This window comes from Peromyscus eremicus, chromosome 23 (genome assembly GCF_949786415.1).
Source record: "Peromyscus eremicus chromosome 23, PerEre_H2_v1, whole genome shotgun sequence".
NCBI lineage: Eukaryota > Metazoa > Chordata > Mammalia > Rodentia > Cricetidae > Peromyscus > Peromyscus eremicus.
In genome coordinates this window covers 6,634,338-6,655,628 of record NC_081438.1, presented here as the reverse complement: position 1 = coordinate 6,655,628, position 21,291 = coordinate 6,634,338, and the positions used below count along the sequence as shown (strand labels likewise).

Below are 21,291 nucleotides of genomic sequence, written 5' to 3'. Positions count from 1 at the left end.
TGTGACAAGTTTGATCTTCTGCAAGGTCAGGGCTCAGTATTGAAGGCTTCTGGTCCATTAATTGCTCCTTGTGGTTGTAATTCTGGGAGATGCACTCTGATACCCACCACATCTGGGTCTAATTTAACTCTATGGAGAATGAGAGGCCACGGAAGGTTTGAAAACAATTTATGTTATAAAATGATCATTCTGGTGGCTATAGAGGAGATGGGTAGGAATGGATCAATAATAAAAGTTAAAAAAGACGTTGTGGGCAGGAACCTTGGTGGAGATTCAGGAAGAAAATGTTGGACTAGACTTGGAAGGTTAGAGGGTTATAGGGAGGGATGGATACATTGCAGGTATATGAAGGGAGTTGGTGGCAGAACATGAGAACTGAGAGAAATGACTCAAAAAGATAAAGAGAGAGAAAGAGAGAGAGAGAGAGGAAGGAAGGAAAGAAGGAAGGAAAGAAGAGAAAGAAAGAAGGAAAGAAGGAAGGGAGGGAGGGAGGGAGGAAGAAAGGAAGGTTGGCAGACATGTTTAGAAAATTTTCTCATTTAATTGCAACAGTGACCCTGTCTATTTGGTTCTGAATAGTGGCCTTGTATGTTGCATTCACACCAAAGAGAACAATTTGATTAAATTAACCTTAGTAATCCTGGGCTCGCATCTGTAGTGGTCTTGGGACAAGGAGAAATGGGTTGAATAGATTTTCCCCAAGGAGATATTAGATTATCTGTTTTTTCCCTGGGCATCCTGGTGTCTCTGTTTGAGTCTTGGAACCACCTGCCAACTTTTAATTATGAGAGGACCAGCTTGAAGGCACAGGCTTCCCATCATGGGAAAGCCTACAGTAGTCTGGGTCTTCTACATCAATCACTAATGAAGAAAATGTTCCACAGACACGCCCAGAGGCCAGTGTTATGAAGGCAATTCTTCAGTTGAGGTATCCTCTTCCTGATGACTCTAGTTTTTAACAAGTTGCCTAAACTAACCAGCACACCAGGCTACAGGCCCACAGATGTCCTTGCCATGGGATCGGAACATTATCCCCAAATGCAGAGATGATGGATATATAGTTATCCCCACCCACCTCTGTGTGTGTGTGTGGGAGGGGGGGACAGGAGAGGTCAATATTTGGTATCTTCCTTAATTGTTCTCCGCCTTATTTTTTTTTTTTTTGAGGCAGAATCTTTCACTGAACCTGGAGCTCATTGATTTAGCTAGACTGGTTGGCCCCTGAGCTTCAGGGATCTACCGTCTCCACCTCCATGGTGATGGAATTGCAGGTGAGCACTACGTGCCTGGCATTTATACGTAAGTGCTGGGGACTGAACTCAGGTCCTCATGATTGCATGGAAAGAGCTTGACTGACTGAGTCATCCTCTCCCCAGTGCTAATACTATCGGTGAAACAGTATGCCCAGCCACTTTGCTTGAGTTGTTCCTACTGTTTTAGTAGTTTTCAGACTTGACCATGAATTGGAAGCCCCCTAAAGGATTTACTAAGGCACTTCTTTCTGTGCCCCCAGCATTTCCAGGGATCCTCAGTGGGGGCCAGGGTTTATATTTCAAGCCACAAGGTGATAGCAGATGTTTGGAGGTCCTGCTTTAAGAACACTGCGTTGGAATAACCACAATGGGAAGGGGCCCCATGTGCCCATTTGATGGATGTGGAAATGTGGTTAGCATGCATAGTGGGTCTTCGAGAATAAACCATGTTCTCAGGAGTGACACATGCTCAGGGAAGGAGCCATCAAGGGAAACACTTCTGAGCTGGCGAGCCCAACTGTTTTGGTTAGGGTTCTGTTACTGTGATAAATACCACGACCAAAAGCAACTCGAGTAATAAGGGTTCCCTTATCTTGCAGCTCCAAGTCCACCATAAAGGGAAGTCGGGGCAGAAAGCTAGAGGCAGGAACTGAATCACAGGCCATGGAGGAACATTACTTTTCTTATACCACCCATGGCTACCAGCCCACAATGTCACTGCCTACAGTAGTCTGGGTCTTCTACATCAATCACTAATGAAGAAAATGTTCCACAGACACACCCAGAGGCCAGTGTTATGAAGGCAATTCTTCAGTTGAGGTATCCTCTTCCTGATGACTCTAGTTTTTAACAAGTTGCCTAAACTAACCAGCACACCAGGCTACAGGCCCACAGATGTCCTTGCCATGGGATCGAAACATTATCCCCAAATGCAGAGATGATGGACAGGCTACATCCTCTCACGAAAGGAGAGACACATTAGCGTGCTTTCACTCACAAGCAAGAGATGAGGAGCGCGGCTTGGAGATGCTCCCACTGGAGCACGCTCCCTTATTCCCTTTCTAATTTCCTTAATCAAAGAAAAGGACAAGGACACTGATTTCTCCTTTGTCACCTAGTGGAAATGGCATTATTCTAAGAGTGATGGAAAGCCATGACAAGGTTAAGCCTTGGGGAAGCAGGCAATGAAGACATGAAGATGTAAGTGTGGTGGGCAAGCATTTCAAAACCCTTGTGCAGAGGAGAGAAGGATCGTTCTGGGTGGTTGTCAAGATTACAAGTTATGGGGGCTGGAGAGATGGCTCAGTAACCAAGAGCACTTGCTGTACTTGCAGAGGACCCGAGTTCAGTTCCTAGCACCCAGTGTGGGGTGTCTCACAACTGTCTGTAACTCTAGGTCCCTGAGATTTTATACCTTCTTCTGGCATCTGCAGGCACTGGCACATATGCACAGAAACACACACACACACACACACACACACACACACACACACACACCCCTCATGCGCACGCTTAAAAATAGTAAAAATAAATTTTTTAAAGGTTACCAGTTGGCTCAACAGTTAAAAGTGCTAAAAGCTTGCCAACCATCCTTTCTATTTCCTGTTAACCAGTCAACCAAGTCAACAATTACCTCACGGGAACCTATTCGTTGCCAAAAAAGTTCACAGGTGTTTAGTGAATCAACCAAACACCTGGGCTAACCTCATGTTATTACAGCTTGGGCTTAACTGCGAGGCTGAATGTATTTAAAGGGCTTTCTGGGTACAAGAAAATACGGAGCATCTCTAGCTAGCACATCTACACCTTCCCTTTCTCCTGCGGTTACAGCATATGCCTTGATTGTAATGACACCAGCTGAGTATGCCAACATCCTGTCACTCAGCATCCTTTCTCCTCCGGGGTGTGGGAATCTTGGATTAAAGACAGGCATGACATGGCAGGGTCATGGTGAGCAGACTGCAGGGGGCATACATGGTAGGCACTCATCCTGATGCAAGGAAATGCATTTCACCATGAGGACAACCTCCCAGCTAATGGCCTATCCCTCAGGGATCCACACAGCTTTCCCAACATATTTTTGAGGTCTGAAGAAAAAAAAAAAAGTATTCATCAAACATTCTCAAGGTGGAGATCATTCTGGCTTTCTAATAGGGTCATTTAACCCAGTAACAGATGAAATAGAGCTGTGACAGAAGGACAGAGGTAACTACAACAGGAGAGAAAAACAGTGATTTTCCACATGCTCTCAGAACACGCATTTTCCTCGGAATCCCCTCGACATCCCCAGCATCATGAAATGTCAGGAATCAAGGGATTTGGAGAGAGCAGCTCAAAGAAACAGGTCTTTGCCACAAGATGAGAAGAGTCTGTTCACACAGGAGGGTGAGAGATTTCCAGATGGCAGAGAGCTAATCCTAACAAAGCTGCGGAAAGGGTCTAAATGCACTGTCCGTGGTTCTGAAAGCCTGGGGACTCAGGAAGACACGTTTGTGAGAAACAAAGTCTGGGTGTTCTAAGCAAGTTTAGTGTGAGCAAAGCAATGCATCCTGTTGCCGGCTTGTGCTAATTAACCTCGCTTTCTGGTTTCTGCTACTGTCCCCTCAACCAATAATAACAACAATATAATCTGACATGGAAAATACAGAATAAAGAAAAGCCACCACAGTCCCATAATCTTAATCTAAACATTATCAATAGGCTTTTTGTTGTTGTTGTTTTTTTTGGAGACAAGGTCTTACTATGTTGCTCTGGCGGACTCATAATTCCCTATGTAGATCAGTCTGTTCTCAGACTAACAGGTTCTGCTTACCTCTGCTGGGATTTGAAAGTGTGAGCCACCCCACCTGCGGGCTCCATGCTTCTTCTTCTTCTTCTTCTTCTTCTTCTTCTTCTTCTTCTTCTTCTTCTTCTTCTTCTTCTTTTTTTAACTCTGAATTTTCCCCCTTATATCTTTACCCCTCTCTTGAAAAATTTTAAATTGTACACTTTCAAGATTTTGCAATTTTTCTCACACAGAGGTTTTCATGGCATTTTCTTTCCCGGTTCTAAGATGAATTCCAGGAGCACAGTCTTCCAATTCACTGTGTGAATGCATTAAGAGGAAACATGAAACCATGGTGACCTTTTTAGCCTACGAAGATGATTCTGTGGTTCACCTGTGTTATAACTGATTTCTTTAGCTTTTACCCATTGACATTTAAGCTGATTTTAAATGTTCAAAATTAGAAAAATTTTGCAGTGAGCATCTCAGTGTCCAGATCTTTGCACATCTATCCCTAAGTCCTTATACTATGGCTAGGCATTGCTGTGTAATAGCTGAGAACAGAGGGTAGGTTAGATGGCTCATCAGTTAAAGGTGCACCCCACCAAGCCTGATGATGTGAGTTTCACACTGGAATCCACATGGTGGAAGGAGAGAACAGACTTTTGAAAGTTTGTCCTATGACTTCCACATATGCATCATGGAATGCCTGTGTCCATACTCATCACATATACATACATGCATGCTTGAATGTTTATGTGCATGCACACGCACAGAGAGAACATCTATTCATATGCAAAGAGTCAGTATCATGAACAGCTTTGTGTTTATCTGTCTTTATTTTACAGTTTGTGTGGCTTAAGGCCACTCATAGATGTAGGTCTCATTTCAAGAATCAAGTGGGGAAGAACCTGCTTTTCAGTTCATGTAAATGGCTGTTGGCAGGATTCAGTTTCTTGCAGGCTCCAGGACTGGGGTCTCAGCTGGTCAGTAGCTGTTCACCTGAGATTTCCCGGAGTTCCTTGGCATGCATATTTCTACACAGGGCAGCTAGCTGTCTTTGTTAAAGCCAGTGTGGGTAAGGGTCATCTGCTGTGAGAAAGGAAGCTAAAATCTCAGGTAACTATGTCACAGATGTGACAGTGCATTCTAGTTTCCATATTGGTAGAAGGTTCAGAGCAGATCTGGGTCTGGCTTGCATTTGAGAGAAACAGTGTCACAGTGGTGTGGACTCCAACGGGATCACCCTCTTATCAGAAACTTTAGGGCTGCGGAAAGCAGCCACCACAAAGCTATCATTAATATTTTTTTGAGACGGAGTCTCCAGGGTGGCTTTGAACTCACTGTGTTGGTGGAGGCTGACACTTATGAGCTTATGATCCCCCTGTCTCCACCTCCCGAGTGCTGGAATGTGGGTTTTGCTGAGCACTTAAAATTCATTAGATGAAAGTTATGATGATGGCACTGTAATATTCGAATCTAACTCTGGTTCTGTAATGATATTCCTGATTACATGCATTCATTTATTCCTTCTTGAGCCTTGGTTAGATGTGATGAATTGTCTATTTTATTGTTGACTTTTTAAAGATATAATTTATTCATATATTCATACAAAATATTCATACATTTTTCTAATGAACTAGTGTTTTCATTTATTGTTCTTACATCTCCCTTTTTAGTCTAATGTAAAAGCATTCAAAATTAGGAGGGTATAGTGTAATTTCCATATATGTGCTCATATATCCAATATTACCCTCATGTGTCAATTATTAATATTTTTCACATTTTCTTTCTCTTTTTCATTTTTCTTTTTTCTTAAACATAATTCTTTATTGATTCTTTGGAAATTTCACATCATGCACCCCGATCCTGCTCACCTCCCAGTCCCTCCATATCTGCCTTCACCTCTGCAGTATGTGCCCCCCCAAAGTAATTAAAAACAAAACAGAATAAACAAAAAACCTACTTCACTCCTCTATTTTTCCAACACCTCTTCATTCATCCTAGTGGCACCGAAAGCTGCAGTGTGTTCCAAAGTATACCCCCTTTGTCCAATAAGCACCACACGCAAAACGTTCGTTGCAGTGAGTTATTGCTCTGGTTGGAGGCCTCTGGTTTCTGGTACACCGTCATCACTGGGCCCTCACTGAAACTCCTCTCAGAAATCCTGTTGTTGCCCCGAGTCATGGAGATCCTGTGGTTATCATTCTGCAGGACCAGTCCCTTCACATGCCCCAGCAGGCAGTGGATGAGGCAGATGTTAGGGTGGGTCAACCCAAGGCACAGGATGTGGGTCTGGGTGGTAGCTGAGCTGATCAGTCCAGGCCTCAGGTGAGAGGCAGAGCCAACTCTCCTATTCTTGTAGTGAGGGGGTGGGGCCATCTCTCCTGAGAAATACATTTTAAAAATTCCTAGAAACCCTGTCAGTTTTCATACTTCTGAATATGTATATATTTGGTTTTTTTAAGACAGGGTTTCTCTGTGTAGCTTTGTGCCTTTCCTGGAACTCACTTTGGAGACCAGGCTGGCCTCGAACTCACAGAGATCTGCCTGCCTCTGCCGCCAAGTTCTGGGATTAAAGGCGTGCACCACCACTGCCCGGCTGAATATATTTATAAAAAAAAAAACAAACATTGTTATTGTCTCTTTAGCTATGTCTTGTGGTCCTTTATTTTTATCTGACTGGCTTTTTTTTGTTTGTTTGTTTGTTTTATTCTCATGTAATAAGAAGGTGTTTGTAGCTGTGACTTGGCTTCTTGGTACACAATTATCAGGTCATATGGTAAGTTTGATATGTGATATCCTCTTTGTTTACATTTACATGTCCAAGTTGGCCACAGCTTTGGTCCAAACGCTGTAATAAATGGACGTGTGTGGCCATGTGTACCCCTCACCCTCAACACAACCTTGTTTCCTAAATTGGGGAGCCCAGTGCTGTTATCTGGATCGGGGGTGTCTCCCCAAGGCCCATGTGTTTGGTTTGGTCCTTAGATTGGCACTACCAAGAAGAGCAGGAGTCCAATGCAGGGTCTTGAGGTCATAGGAATATGCCTTTTGTGAGGGGGGGCGGGGCATCGCTCAGCCTCTTCCTCTTCCACTGTTTTTTATCCTGGCCATGAGTGAACAGCTTTATTCTGCTGGAGCGTGCTGCCTCACCACAGGAGGCAAAGGAGTGGGAGCTAGTTTGGGGTCATAATCTCCAAAACTTTAAGCCCAAACAACCCTTTCCATTTTGTAAGTTTTTGAAGTTGGGTGTCTGTCATGGTGGTGCAGGCTGGCTGGAAACCCTGGGCAGTAAGTGAGATCTAAGATGGGGTTTGGCGTGCAAAGACTTCGGGGGTCAAATGGCATTTGCATAAAAGGAAGAGGAGCAGGGCAATAGAGGAGTAAGTAGAGCCTCAGCATACCCTCAAATAGCTCTGGAAAATGCTTCAGAATGGGCTGTTTGCGGGGGCCAGGAGATGGACTTTATTTCCCTGTCAATCACTGAATGCAGGTAGCTTCAGGAAGGAGCTTCGGTGTTAGGCTTTGCTTTAGTCCCTGACACAGCTGGTGACTTAGTGCTGACTGGCAGAATAATCTAGAAGCTGAGGGCAGATCTGGGTTGAGTGTCTGTTGTGGTTGGAATGTGAAGGGTTCCCCACAGGTGCGGAATTGGCCTCCAGCAGGTGGCACTGTTTTGAAAAGGTCGTGGAACACTTAACAGGCAGAGCATGGCTGGAGGAAGTGGTCAGTGTGGACGGGCCTTGGGCTTTATAGCCTCGGCCCATTTCCTGTGCCACGTGACCTGTCACCGCATATTCCTGCTTTCAACCTTTAACCTCCATGGTGAAGGGTGGTCCCTCTAACTGTGAGCCAAAGAAAATGCATCTTGCCTTAAGTAGCTTCCTATCAAATATTTGGTCTCTACAATTTAAAAAAAAAAAAAAAAGCAACTGGAGCAGAATCCACAACCTTGTTTAGAGAATTTCAAAGTTTGGGGACTTTGCCATTTGTTTCTCTTTAATAAATGAGCCGTCAATGTTGAGAAATCACATTTATCCTTTAGAAAACTGAAAATCCAGTACACATTATCCAACATTTCTATTTTTTTTTTACTCACTTGGTTTGTTAGAATATGTTAACATTTATTCTAATAAAATTATGATTTGGGTATTTCTTCTGGCATCTTCCCATTTATAAAATGCCTCTTGCAGCTGTGACATTCAAGACCTAAATACAGTATTTTATCTTCATTATGGTTTGAATTTCCTGCTTCTACAAAATGCTCGCTTTGAACATGCTTCCCCCTTGCTTTGAATTCTATATTGACTGATATTTTTTGTTTTTGTCTTATCTGTCTTTAGCTGTGTCCTATTTTCTACCATTTCCTATCATTTCCAGCCAAATCTGTTATTAAAGAATGTATAACAGATTTCTAGTTTTATGTTTGACCTACAACTTACAACACTGGCTGGTGTTCTAATAATGGAGTTTAACTCCTTCACATTGACAGCTATAGCCAACTGAGCATCTTGTTTGTGCACATCGATTTTCATATTGTTAAAATATTTACTCCACCTCCTATTTATGGTTTTATGATCTATAGAGTTATTTGGATTAATCTTTTTTTTTAACCTTTTTAGAGCTTTATTGGGGGAGACGGGGGAGAGAGAGAGAGAAGGAGGGGGGCAGACGGAAGGAAGAGCGGAAAGAGAAGAGGGGAGAGAGAGAGGGAGGACAGACAGAAGAAAGAAGTGGAAAGGAAAGAGAGAGACGCACAGAGGGCCCACCCACTTTTTAGGCTGGGGCACCGTCACAGGCTGATGATGTAATTAAGGACTGAATTCTTACATCCCAAACTTTCACTTATTATAAAAAAGCAGGTATATGGGACTAGGGGCATTTTTCCTCTCAAAACCTGCTTCTAGCTGACTTTTGGATGTTGGTTGGCTCTGGGGGGAATGGAGAAGGGGAGTTTTCTGAGGTAGACAGGCATTGTGGAACGTTGTCTGTCATCCATTTGCTCTGGAGACATGTACTTGGATGTCAGAACATGTAAATTTAGGAAGTTAGCCTTTACACTATTATTTTGTTTTTATTTATATGAATATGTGCTTTTCTTTGTGTGTGTGTGTGTGTGTGTGTGTGTGTGTGTGTGTGTGTGTGTGCACATGTGAGGGCAGTACCCATGCAGGCCAGAAGAGGGCACCAAACTCTCTCTCTCTCTCTCTCTCTCTCTCTCTCTCTCTCTCTCTCTCACACACACACACACACACACACACACACACACACACACACACACACACCAGAGCTGGAGTTACAGGTGGTTGTGACCTGACTGGGAGCTGGGAATCAAACCCTGGTCCTTTGGAAGAGCAGCAAGAGCTCTTAACTGCTGAGCCATCTCTCCAGCCCCTCTATTTTAAAAATGTGGATTTCTTCCTCTTCTGTTGGATTATTAGCTTTTATATAAATCTCAGATCATGTTTCCCCCCTCAAAGCTGAACTGTTTGTGCTATAAAGGGACAATTTGGGACTTGTTGAGTTCTTGGTAGTAGCTTCTACCACCACTTGGCGTACAAAGTCTCGTCATTGAAACTGAAAGAATTCACCAAGGCAGCCACTTTTTCCTGAAACTTGCTGCGTCTGTTTGTAGGTAGGTTTATCTAGATCAGCAAAGCTTTTGTTACCAGTTCTTGGTGTATATCTTACCTGTTGCACACATGCTTTTCCCGTCTTTGATTTTCCCTGTGTTGTGTCTGTGTCCTGAATGCATGGAGATATTTTCATAAGCATAAGTACAACCTACTGTTCAGACTCTCCATTGTTGTTTTAGTTAGGATTTCTTTCACTTACTTTGTGGGGACAAGAATTCCTGTCACGCTGGGGTTCAAACTCAAGGTATTATGCATTCTGGGCTGGGCAGGTGCTCTCTCACAGAGCTCTATGCCCAGCTCTGCAATTCTAGTTTTAGTTTGGACATTCTTTTCATTTCCGGGACAGTTTTCAGGTTTTATTGATTCCCAGTCTGATAATATCATCTAGCTTTATAGATATAGTGTTCTTTTTCAACTGGTGTGTGTGTGTGTATGTGTATGAATATATGTATGCATATGTGTGGAGGTCAGATATTGATATCAATTATGATACTCAGTTGCATGCCACCTTATTTACTGAGACAGGGCCTCGTGCTGAACCCAGAGCTCACCAATTTGGTGTGCCAGCCCACTTGCCCTGGTCATCTCCTGCTCCCAGCTTCTGAGCACCAGGACTACAGGCAGGCCACCAAGCCTGTCTGGCTTTTATGTGGCATCTGGGTTTCCAAACTCTGGTCCCCATGGCTGTGCAGCCAGTGCCTTATCCACTGAGCCATCTTTCCATACCCCTCTTTCACCCAATCACAAACCTGTCTAAACTTTTCGTTTCACAGTAACTCTACTGTTGAGCCTCTTTTATCCCTTCCAAGCATTTTGGACGGTTTTATCTGCTTGCTCATGCTTACAGAGCATGCCCCACGCTTCTCATTCATTGGCGGCCCATATGGCTTGTCAGAAGAATTTAGTAGATCTTTGACTGGCTCTTCCAGTCCAGGGAAAGGGAAACCTGATTGTATTGTAACTTTCCTTTCTTCTTTCAGGGACTCAGCTGCTTAGAGAGATAAGAAAGGTGTCCAGAGCCAAAGCTATTTTTGGCACAAAGTGGTGCCTGTGCAAAACTTTCCTTTTATTATTTGTGGGAAGCCAGATGTGGCCTCTGTGTCTGGTCAGTTAAGAGCCCAGCACTGTCTCCGCTAGTTCACTCCCACAGACTCTGGATCACTGCCGCGGGGCTCCACCTGGTGTGACGATTCGCTCCCATTCCACTTTCCAACATACCGGTAGGGTCCAAAATTGTCGCTTGGTGACTTTGTAACATGCACTGGCTTCTCTGTCAGGTGCTTCCATATTCAGCCAGGATCTCCTCTAATAGCACCCGGGACTGTTGTTCTGAGCATATGGAAGCTCACAGCTAAGCCTAGGCCTCCATCCATGCCCAGCTTGGCAGCTCTCTACCCTGATAAGGCTCTACGGTATTTCTCTGAGAATTAACCTTGTCCTGGGTCCCAGCAGAAACAGTGTCAGGGGTTGAATAAAAGAACAAAACAGTTTCCTCTCTGTGTATTCCACTGGCCATCTTGGCAGAAGTTTGGGGACCAGAAAAAGAGGATAGTGTGTGATACACATGGGTTGCCAAGTTCATTTTGAGGGTTGCCCAGGGGAAAACTGGGGTTAAGGGAGACCAAAGAAGCAGCTGGGTGCAGATGAGACAAGGAGAAGAGAAGAGGAGAAAGGAGACAGGGTAGAAAGGAGAAGGGTCCTACCAAATTGGTGCCCATGTAGGCCTCACAGTGCCAACTGTGCCCAGGGTTCCTGGGGGGAAGCCACATGTCCCTCAAGACAGCTGTTCTGGGTGAATTCCTTGCTAGTCTTCCTCATTCCTGCTCCTCCAGGCTTCTGCGAAAGGAGGAAGACAAGGATTTTTGTTTCATTCTTAAAGATCAGAAATGGCTTGGGATTAGGCTCACAGTGGCTATGGACTAGGTACTAGATAGTGGCAAGGTGGAGGTTCACGCCCCCTGCTGGTAAAAACCAGCAATGACCCCCCCCCCAACACGTTTTTCTTTGTATTGGTTCTTGAGCAAGTGACTTGTCTTCCCCTGCTTAGCTCAGAAGGAGGTGGAAGCTGGGAAATAGAGCATGGAGCAGGTCAAGTATAGGGAGATGGGGGTGGGGAGGGATGGAGAGAGAGGGAGAGGGAAAGGGGGGAAAGAGAATAACTCAGAATGGAAGGATGAATTTGCACCCAGAATGCAAAATGCTAACCCCCATGACAGAGGAAATGTCACAGGAGTGAGGGCCCATTATCAGAAAATAGATATCCCTGTCCACAACACAAAACAGATAGTGGAAAGTGGCTTGTATGTGGGGCTGGAGGGGAGGCTGGGAGGCAGGAGTGAGACCGGGCTTTCCCCGCCTTGTGAAGGAAGGCTGGATTTCTGTTGAATTTTTTATGGATGTCTGTATGCCTCCTCATCACATTACAGTCCAGATGAAAGATCATCCCCATCCCACTAAGGAAAATAGATCTTTGCAAATCAAGACCGCACTGCCAAGGGCCACCTTATCACATGGAATTTCTTTATGGGTCAGTCTGGAAGATTTATCTCTGTGTGTACACTGTGGGCATCTGTTAGGCCTCGCAGACTGTGGTAGCCATGGGGACAGCTGACTAATATATGTGTTGCCCGAGAATGGTGATGGGGTGGGGGACCTCTCTAACACATTCGCTACAGAAGAGAGGAAGGGAGGCCTGAGAATGCCCTGCTTTGAAGCACTCGGGGCATGCCTGAGCCCAGACCTAAGGGCCTGGAATGCCTGGATTCTATTCCTCCTCTGTTGATTTCAAATCCATGAACTTGGGGTTGACAATAATAGCACTGGGTTGACTCTCACAGCCCTCAAGTGTAAGGTGAAGGTAGCCACGTTTCCTGCTGGGACAATGAGCTGTGGTTGTAGCTAAAGTAAGGTAGGGATGATTGATGTGGGTTGGAATTAATAATACATCGTTATCTGTTTATTTATTCATTCAACAGATACTTACTGGGCAGCTCTTACATGCCATTGTAGGTGCAGGCATTAGAAAGAATCAGTACACCTGTTGGTTCTCCCGTTTTTTCTCAAACCATGGCAGAAAAGTCGGCCATCTCCCCACCTTGCTAATAGACTGGCTTCTTCAGCCTTAACATTCAAACTCTCCCCGAGAACTCCAGTCATTTGTCATTCTTCATTATTCATTCCTGGAACTTGCTAAGTCTGTTGAACTTGTTTTTAAAAAAAGTTATTTTTCAGCTCAGCAAAGTTTTCTCTATTATTTTTTTTTTGTTCTTTGATCTCCATCTTCTCAGGCAGCAACAGAGCATCCTGAATTCCCACTCTGTGTGTCTTTACTTTTTCTCTTCCTTTTCCCCTGTCTCCGTGGGACATTACAAGGGGCCCGGTATCCCCAGGCGTTTGCTAATGGTATTCTTGCTGCCCAGTTGGACCCAATTTATTATCAGCCCTTTTATAGAAAGCTGTGACAATCCTTTCTCGCTGCCCCTATCTTCCAGAGATACAGCGTTAAGAGGGAAGTCAAGAGGGTGCAAATGAAGAGCCGACTTGGCCATTAGGCGTCCAGCTGTTCTCTTGATGTGTTACACACTGGCCCCCGAGCAGCTCTTGTCTGTTTCAGTTCTACATCTCAACACTCTAAATCCAAGGGCACTGAATGGGAAGCTGAAGAGACGAAGCAGAGGGATGAGACCGGACTCACACCCCCAAGCGCCATCGTGGCCCTTGTTTGTTGGAACTCACGCACAGTTGAGTCCTGTCAGGTCTCCTGAACCCCACTAGCAGGACACTTGGTGGCTGCCAGAGATCTGTCTTCTCTCCTTAGAGCACAGGAGAAGAGCCCACTGCGGGTGGACAGACTGTGTGACACCAAGCAGGTGCATTCACACGTTAGTCTAAGCAAGTGGTGCAGCCCCAAGCATACACAGCAGTGTGTCTGGGCCTGGTTGGGGTATCCCTGAGTGATGGAACTGAAGGGTGAGATCCATTTCTTCTCTGCATTTTATGTGGTTGTTGGCTATTTCAAACGACCTACTATTTTCACTTTTACCACAAGGATCTCTATTATTATTATTATCTCTATCATTATTACTCCAAAGTTTGAATCCATGTGACCTGTGATCAGCTGGTCTTAGTTTATATAGAGCTTGGGTTTTATAAAGGGAAATTCTACCACCTGATTCTCCTTAGTCCTGGACAAACCACGGCTGTTAGAGACCCCCATGGTGATTCATGGTGATTTGTCACCAGTGAGAATCCAGGTGCCAACACGAGTACTCAAAGACAACCTCCTTCAGAGAGCTGTCACAGAAATGCAGCCAGGCTCCGAGGTCGAATCAGGAAACTCAGACTGCAGAGACACGTTTTCAGAGGTGGCTGGAGAATTGAGAAATTTCCTTACCCACAAGGCACTGGGGGAGGAGACAGGCACAAGGCATGTTTCCTCTGTGCATGCCGTGAGTTTACTCCCACAGCTTCTGGGCCACTTCTTTCTGTTCGCTGGCTTGTTGGACTCTCCATGTGGAGAGCTGGGGTATGGGGAGAAGAGAAGGCAGGGGGCATGACATCACTTTCTTGGGGTGGACAGAGGGTGGATGCAGATCATCACCCCCCAGGGACAAGGCATAAATGCAAGGGAAGGAGGAAAGGGGTCTGTCCTGATAGTGATAGAAATACGAATAACAGCAGTTTTTCGATTAATTTTTATGTTTTAAGATTCCACCCTCTGAACTCTCCCATACTCTCCTTTCCCTCTTTCAAATTCATGGTCTCTTTTTTCATTAAACGTTGATGTGTGTGGTGTGTGTGTGTGTGTTGACATATTTTATATATATTCCATATATTCCTAGACAAATAAAACCTGCTCAGTCTAAATAATATTACTTGTATGCATGTTTTCAGGGCTGACCACTTGACAATTGGATAATCACTCGGTTTGCATCTTCCTGGAGGAGACTATTTCTCCTGCTCTCAGAGGCCCCTGAGGGGAAACTGAGTTGAAGGCCCCCGCCCTGAGGACTACCTTTCATGGGACCAGAAGGCACCCATGCAGACATCCAAAGGAGGGAGGCAACCAACAGTTCTTTCCAGCTGTGACACCTATGAACCACAACAACCAGCATGACAAGAAAACCCTGAGGGTGCCGTAGTGGCAGGCACACATGGGCAGTAACCAACAGCTCTCTTGTTCAGCTTAAGACCCACTTAGCAAGAGGGAAACTTCCTGCTCCTGGAAACCCACACAACTTCCCAGACCTAGTGGTCCAGGCATCGGTCACATTGTCTTCTCACGCGCACCGTTGTGTTTTCCCATCTTGGTGACTGTGTAAAAGAGGGACAGTTATGACATCATTGTTCCAGTTAGGAAACTTGGTGTTGAGGAGTGAAGATACTTAGGACAGCCAACTAACAAGTGTGGAATTTTGATTCAGAGCCCCTCCTGCGGGGCCCTAATTACGGATGCAGCTCAGATCTGAGCTGGTGTCATTGTCTGGATATGGAATGTCCCCTGACTCCCACCCCAGAAGCTCACATGTTGACAGTTGGCAGCAGTGCTCAGAAATGAGGCTTCTGAGAAGTGATCGGCTCGTGAGGATTCTGACGTTTATCGGTGGATTAATCCACTCGTGGATTTAGAATTGGGTGGTGGTGGCAATTAGAGGGTACTCCCTGGTGGCTTGCCCTGAAAATATAGGTCTTGTCTCTGGTCAGATGCCCGCCCCCTCTCTTCCCTGGCTATCATGATGTGGGCATTTCTACCCCACTCTAACCTTCTGCCACAATGCTATGCCTCATTATTAATAGCCCAGAGGCACAGTACCAGCCCCTGTAACCTCTAACACATGATCCCAAATCTTTACTCTCCCTAGATTATTATGTTTTAATGGTATGTAGGGCTCAGGCACACTTGGGCGTTTTGTCCTGGTAACAAAAGATTTACAAGGCTGGTTTGACTTGTCTGAGTTCTGTAGTTTGTCTAATCGAGTGGAGAAATTACAGAGGTCACAGAATTTTGTTCATGGTCTCACTCGAGTTATTTCTTCTGTAACCCAAAGCACCAGTGGCATTTCAGGTGTCAAAATTTTTTAAATGGACCACATAGGTTCAAAAGACAGCTTGTTACGTGATGACTATGGATGTTTCTAAGTTACACTGTTTGTTGACCAATGGAATCAAGAGATAGGGTGGGAGAAATCTCTGACTCATTGTGTATACACAAAGCCTGCGTGTGAAGGCTTTGTGTTTTAAGGGGGTCAAGCCAAGATTCTTGATACACAGTTACCAGTGCGAAGATGAAGTGATGGGACAGAGCAGGTGAGCCACTTTGGAAGGGGAAGAGTGTGGCTTGCCAACACTAGTGTCCTTGCTTGAAGGCATGAAGAGGTATGGATGCCTCTCCGGCACTTTCAAACTCTGGGCATAGTTGATGCCATGTGACATCGGTGCTGGATCTAAAAATTACCTTGGAAATCACTCAGTTCAGTGCTTTCCTTTGGCAGATGATGAGAGTCTTAGAAAGACTCCGGGGCTTCCCCCAGGAGATAGTGACAGGCACAAACAAGATCGTAGTTTCAGTGACCCCTAGGACGTGGTCTTCTCTAACCGACTGACCATAATATGAGTTGGACCCCAGGTTGAGAAAGATGATGATACAGTGGGTGAGTGGTCTTCGGAAAGATGTCGGCAAGCCTGATGGGGGAGGGAGGAATAAGGTCAGAGGGTGGGGAAGGAAGCCAAGGAAAAGGCAGAAGAAAGGAGGAAGGGGGGAGGTGGGGAGGGGGCGGAGGAGGCAGAAAGAGCCAAACAGGGTTTGCAATAAATATGAGGGATGCTACGGAAATTACTTTTTGAATGGCATTTAATTGGTTTATTAGTGTAATTCAGTTGCAGTTTGATTTGATTCAAACCTCTGATGTGTGTGATCTACCGCCCACGAAGGGCGCCATCAGCCTCTCCAAACAGCGACAAATGGCAAATCTGGAAGGGTGGGGTGGAAGGAGAAAGTGGGGGGTTAAACAAGAGGAGATGGGAAGAGGGGGAGGAGGAAAGGGAGTCGGGGAAAAAGAAGAGAGGGAGGGAAGAGGGGGTGGGCAGGAGGTAAGAGCTGGGAAATAAAGATCTGGATAAAGGTGAGAATGAGAAAGAGCTGGTGGAGGGGCCCCGTAGGATGACAGAGAAGCTGTGAGGGGGATCAGAGTGGACAGAGGCTCAGGGGGAAGAAAAATGGGGCACTAAGGAAGGGAGAGCTGGGAGACCAATGACGTCAGAGGACACAGAGCAGTAGATGCTGAGAGATGTGGTGGTGTGGAAAGAAGGAAAAGATACAGACAGCAGACATAGGTTGGGGAAGAGAGAGCCAGAAACAGAGACAGAGAGATTGAGAGCACCAGGCCGGATCCTGGGCATCTGACAATTTATTGGACTCATTGTCTAGACATAGCCTAGATTTCTGATACGAGGGTGGCATTAGGAGCCCACCACCTTCCAGGTTACCTTTCAGTCTATGTCAGGGACGCTAGCCTTACTGATGCCAGGGGTGCTTGGTGAGGCAGCTCCCACTGGGTGCCTTGGGAGGTAGACTCAGAGCGGAAGGCTGAGGAGGCATCCCAAAACTCCAAAGGTCGAGAGCTTTTACTTGAAGCCAAGCCGTCTTCCTTGCACAGACGAATGAGAATGTAATCAGAGGCAAAGCCATGTGGGCAGCCTGAGGCGACTCTACCAAACGTTCTCATCGAAGCCCAGAGGTCCCACTGTAGGCTCTCCGTGGATATCATGATACAGTTTGTGGGCACATGATTTACACGCAGATATGCAGCCTAGGCCGAGTCTTTTCACCCCTCAGAGCATCATTTTCTGGAAAACACTGATTGAGAGCATCAGGGCTGCTATGAGGAACCTGATGAAGCAAACAGGACATAGCTGAAGTAAACATCCCCATACAACTTACTTGGTAATTATAGCATTTTGTGTTAACGAAAGATGGAAGCTGGGGGATGGGGCCCAGAGGGAGAGTGCTTTCCTGGTGTATGTGAGGTGCTGGGTTCACACAAACAGAAAGAGGAGGCTGAGGGCTGGGGAAGTGGCTCACTGGGAAAAGTGTCTTGCCATGCAAGCATGAGGACCTGAGTTCAGATCCCCAGAACCCGTGTGAAAGTTGGCCAGCGAGATATGAGTCCGCAAGCCCCGTCTCTGAGAGGAGGAGAGACAGGCATTTCCTGGGGGCTCATTGGCCAACCCATCTAGCCAAAATGTTGAGTTCTAGGTTCAGGGAGAGACCTTGTCTAAAAAATAAATAAGTAAGGCAGTGAGTACAGTAAAGGAAGAAATCCAACATCAACCATGTACAAGATTCAGTGAGTGTGTTTGCAGACACAAGCATGCAACATACAGGCACGGAAAAAGTCAAGACATCCTATGGAGTTGTTTGATCCTTTGCTAGGTTTGAGAAGTGAGTGCAGACCTATGGTTATGAGTGAATGTGAACTGCATAAACCAGAATTCCTAGGTTCAGACACTGGCCCTGTTCAGGGGTCTTTGAGCCTCGGTTACTTCATCTGCGCGGTGGGGGTGGAACCAGCTTTGTCTTCCTGGGTTTACTCATGACGGTCAACTGAAATATTTGCAATGGGGTCTGATCCATACCCGAGGTGGATAAACAGTCGTTCTTGTTATTAAAGTCATCTCTGACTTTAGCTACATAGGGGTAAAGACAGAGGGCACACCCTGAGTGCACACAGTCAGTATAAAGCAGACTGGACTATGAACCTAGATGTGTGCAAACTCGGGGCTTCCCCAGAGTCCATAAGTCCTGCTCATGAATCTCCCTACGTTGTCAAACTCTCCAAGAGTGAGAATCACCCAAGCCCTTCCCCACTGCCAGCACCACTTGTTCATTCTGACTTAACCTTCCGCCATGGCCTCCTTGACAGAAAGCGACAGGGCAGTGTGATGAGCCAGACCTTGGAACTTGTGGACCGTTGTCACGGCTCCTCACAGACACAGCCTCCACCCCACTTCTTTCAGCCTCTTCCACGTGGAGGTGGGAATCAGCTAGATGTGCTGCTATGCTGATTCCTCAGTGCCACACGGAGTCAGGGGACAAACACACACAGCTAATCCACTGGAATTGCGAAAAGCTCCTGCCTTGATTGGGACTGATTATTTTTTGGGATGAAAGAATGAACAGTCCCAGCAACTCACCAGTGAGGGAAGGAGGTCTGCATTGGACACCATTAATTATCCCAGGACTGGTTGGTTCTCAGGAGTGAGGGGTGGAGACGGGGCTGGCTTCACCTTCCTCAATGAGCTTCAGCTCCTGGAGGTGCGGGTGGACAGAGTCAAGGGTGCCCCATCAGCCAATGGCAGGGCAACTCTTGGTGGCTATCCACATTGAAACCCATCCAGAGAATATTGGCTCTGGGAGGAACGCTGGAGCTAGGAACGAAGGCTGGACCTCTGCGTGTGAGTTCCAACTGCCGAGGCACAAGCTACTTGATTTCTTTGAGTCCTGGGCTGTTGCAGATCCTGGAAAGACCATTGTACATGTTCAGTGAGATGACCCAGGCTTAGGGCACATCTCAAGAATGAGTTTCATAAGGTTCGATTTCAGCATCATTACTAAGCAGTTTAGGACCAGAGAGGGGAGGGACCTGACCAATGACACACAGTGGTTTTACAACGAAAGTGTGATATGATCCGGGTCTCACTGGGTGCCTTGGATGTTGCTGATTTTGTTGCTGTTGTTTGTATATTTGTTTTTAATTTCACCATGGTAACGGAACTTTCTGTTACTCAGTCTCCCTTGAAATTCCAGTGACACAGTGTTTCATGTTGAATTTGATTTAGTGTCTGAGTCTCAGTATCTAAGAACCTGGGAACTGGGGGCAAAGAGAACTGGTCTTCAATCCCACCATCAACTCTCATTTGTCTGCAAATTAACTTCTCCACGGTCCAGCTTCCTTACCTGTACTATGAGGGTAGAAATAACAATAGCAGTTGCATAAAGAGGTCCTAGGACTAAATCAATCATTCTGAAACTATCAACTGAGTACCTATTGTGTGCCAGGCACTGTCCAGGTGATAGATGGATAGCAACAACTATGAGAACATCTTTTCCCTTGTGGGGCTTACATTTCAGTGGGAGGGTGAAGGCTATGGACAGATATTCAGGTGAAGGCAAAATGTGGTTGAGAGAGCCCAACTTGGGAGAAGATTTGACCACGGTAAAGGGTGAGGAAAGGCTGGCATTGAGGGAATTCTCAGTAACCCTTTATATCTGGTGCTTGAAGAGGACCTCACTGGAGAAGCGTCATTCCACTAGAAAGTTTGAAAGAGAAATGACGACAGAAGACACTTGGGTAAAAAGCCAACTTGTGCAGGGATTTTCTTTTAAATCTTATTTGGGGCAATGCATGGGGTTTTAATTTCTACTCTGACCTGGGGAGCCTAGGTTTTGGAAGAGGAATGATGTGAAATGACCTCCATAGGAAAGGTCCTCTCTGGCAGTGGGATGGAGAACAGAGTGAAGGGGTTGGGGACACAAAGTAAAATACTATATGTCAAGTGCTTAGTCCAGGAGCCTGATGTGAGTTAAATGTTTTCAATGGTAGTGTTGTCAAATCCATACCTAATTGAATAAATATTCTATATATTTGTATTTTTTTGAGATAGTAAGACTGGGTGTATTTGCAGATATGTACATATACATACATGTGTGTGAACTTGTTAGGAAATCAGCTCACACAATGACAGGGATTGAGGAGTTATATGGCCGCCATCTTTACGCTGGAAAACCAGAAGGAAGGACTTGGCTCAAGAAGCCAGCATCTTCAGGACCAGAGACAAAGAGCACAGCCGTACAACGTCAAAGACCTTTGGTCATGGGAAGCGGGTGGCATTGTGCGAATCCCAGAGTCCAAGGGCCAAAGACCCTGGAGTGTGGCATTCCAGAGCAGTGGTGACAGAAAAATGCACCCATTCTGGAAGGAAGGGTTGGAACGAGGTTCCAGACTCTCAAGCGACTGGATTGTGATATCCACATCGAGGGCAAGTTTTCCCCTCTCAGTTAGTTCTCTGACCCACACCAGTCTTTCAAGGAAACATTTCAATAACATACTTGGAAGTGTACTTTGTCAATTCCCTAGGCATCTCAACCCAGTCCATCCCACCCCATCCTAGGTTGCCATAACAAAACGCCACAAGCTATGTGCAAAGATGTCTTCTAGTTGTTACTGAGCCTACATGTCTAAGACCAGATGCTGATGCATCTGACGTCTTCGGGGCCTTTTCCTGGGCTTGTAGATGCTGTTGTCCCTCATGTCCTCATATAAACCCTCATGCATATCTATCCTCAATCTACTCTTCTTATCAGGACATCTGTCATACTGGACCACAGTCTTCCTCAATAACAACATGGTCTTATTTTCAAATACACTCGTATACTGAGACAGGACTATAGTAATATGGAGGGCACAATTTATCATACAATAAGTAGTAATATAACTACCATTGTTTTAATTACCTTTGTTCCAATTAGGAGCCGTGTTCTATAGACCAATCTTGTACTGCTCATCTGTGAACAATATATCCCAGAGAGTGAGCATATGAGTGTTGATCCTTACCCAAATCCTTCTGGCATGATTGG

General features: G+C 45.6%; 1 protein-coding gene and 1 long non-coding RNA gene across 3 annotated transcripts in view; one reads left to right on the top strand and one right to left on the bottom strand.

Annotated features, from left to right (window-relative positions):
• Window positions 1-21,291, top strand: part of Srrm4 (serine/arginine repetitive matrix 4) — a 152,581-nt gene that overhangs the window by 42,183 nt on the left and 89,107 nt on the right. The window lies entirely within an intron of this gene.
• Window positions 16,489-19,389, bottom strand: LOC131898134 (uncharacterized). Of its 2 annotated transcripts, none has more exons than XR_009375853.1 (3): window positions 18,849-19,389; window positions 17,142-17,544; window positions 16,489-16,625 (listed from the first exon to the last, which is right to left on the bottom strand). It is a non-coding gene; the product is annotated as an uncharacterized LOC131898134 (long non-coding RNA). The 2 variants fall into 2 exon arrangements; XR_009375854.1 differs by having other exon boundaries at window positions 17,142-17,511.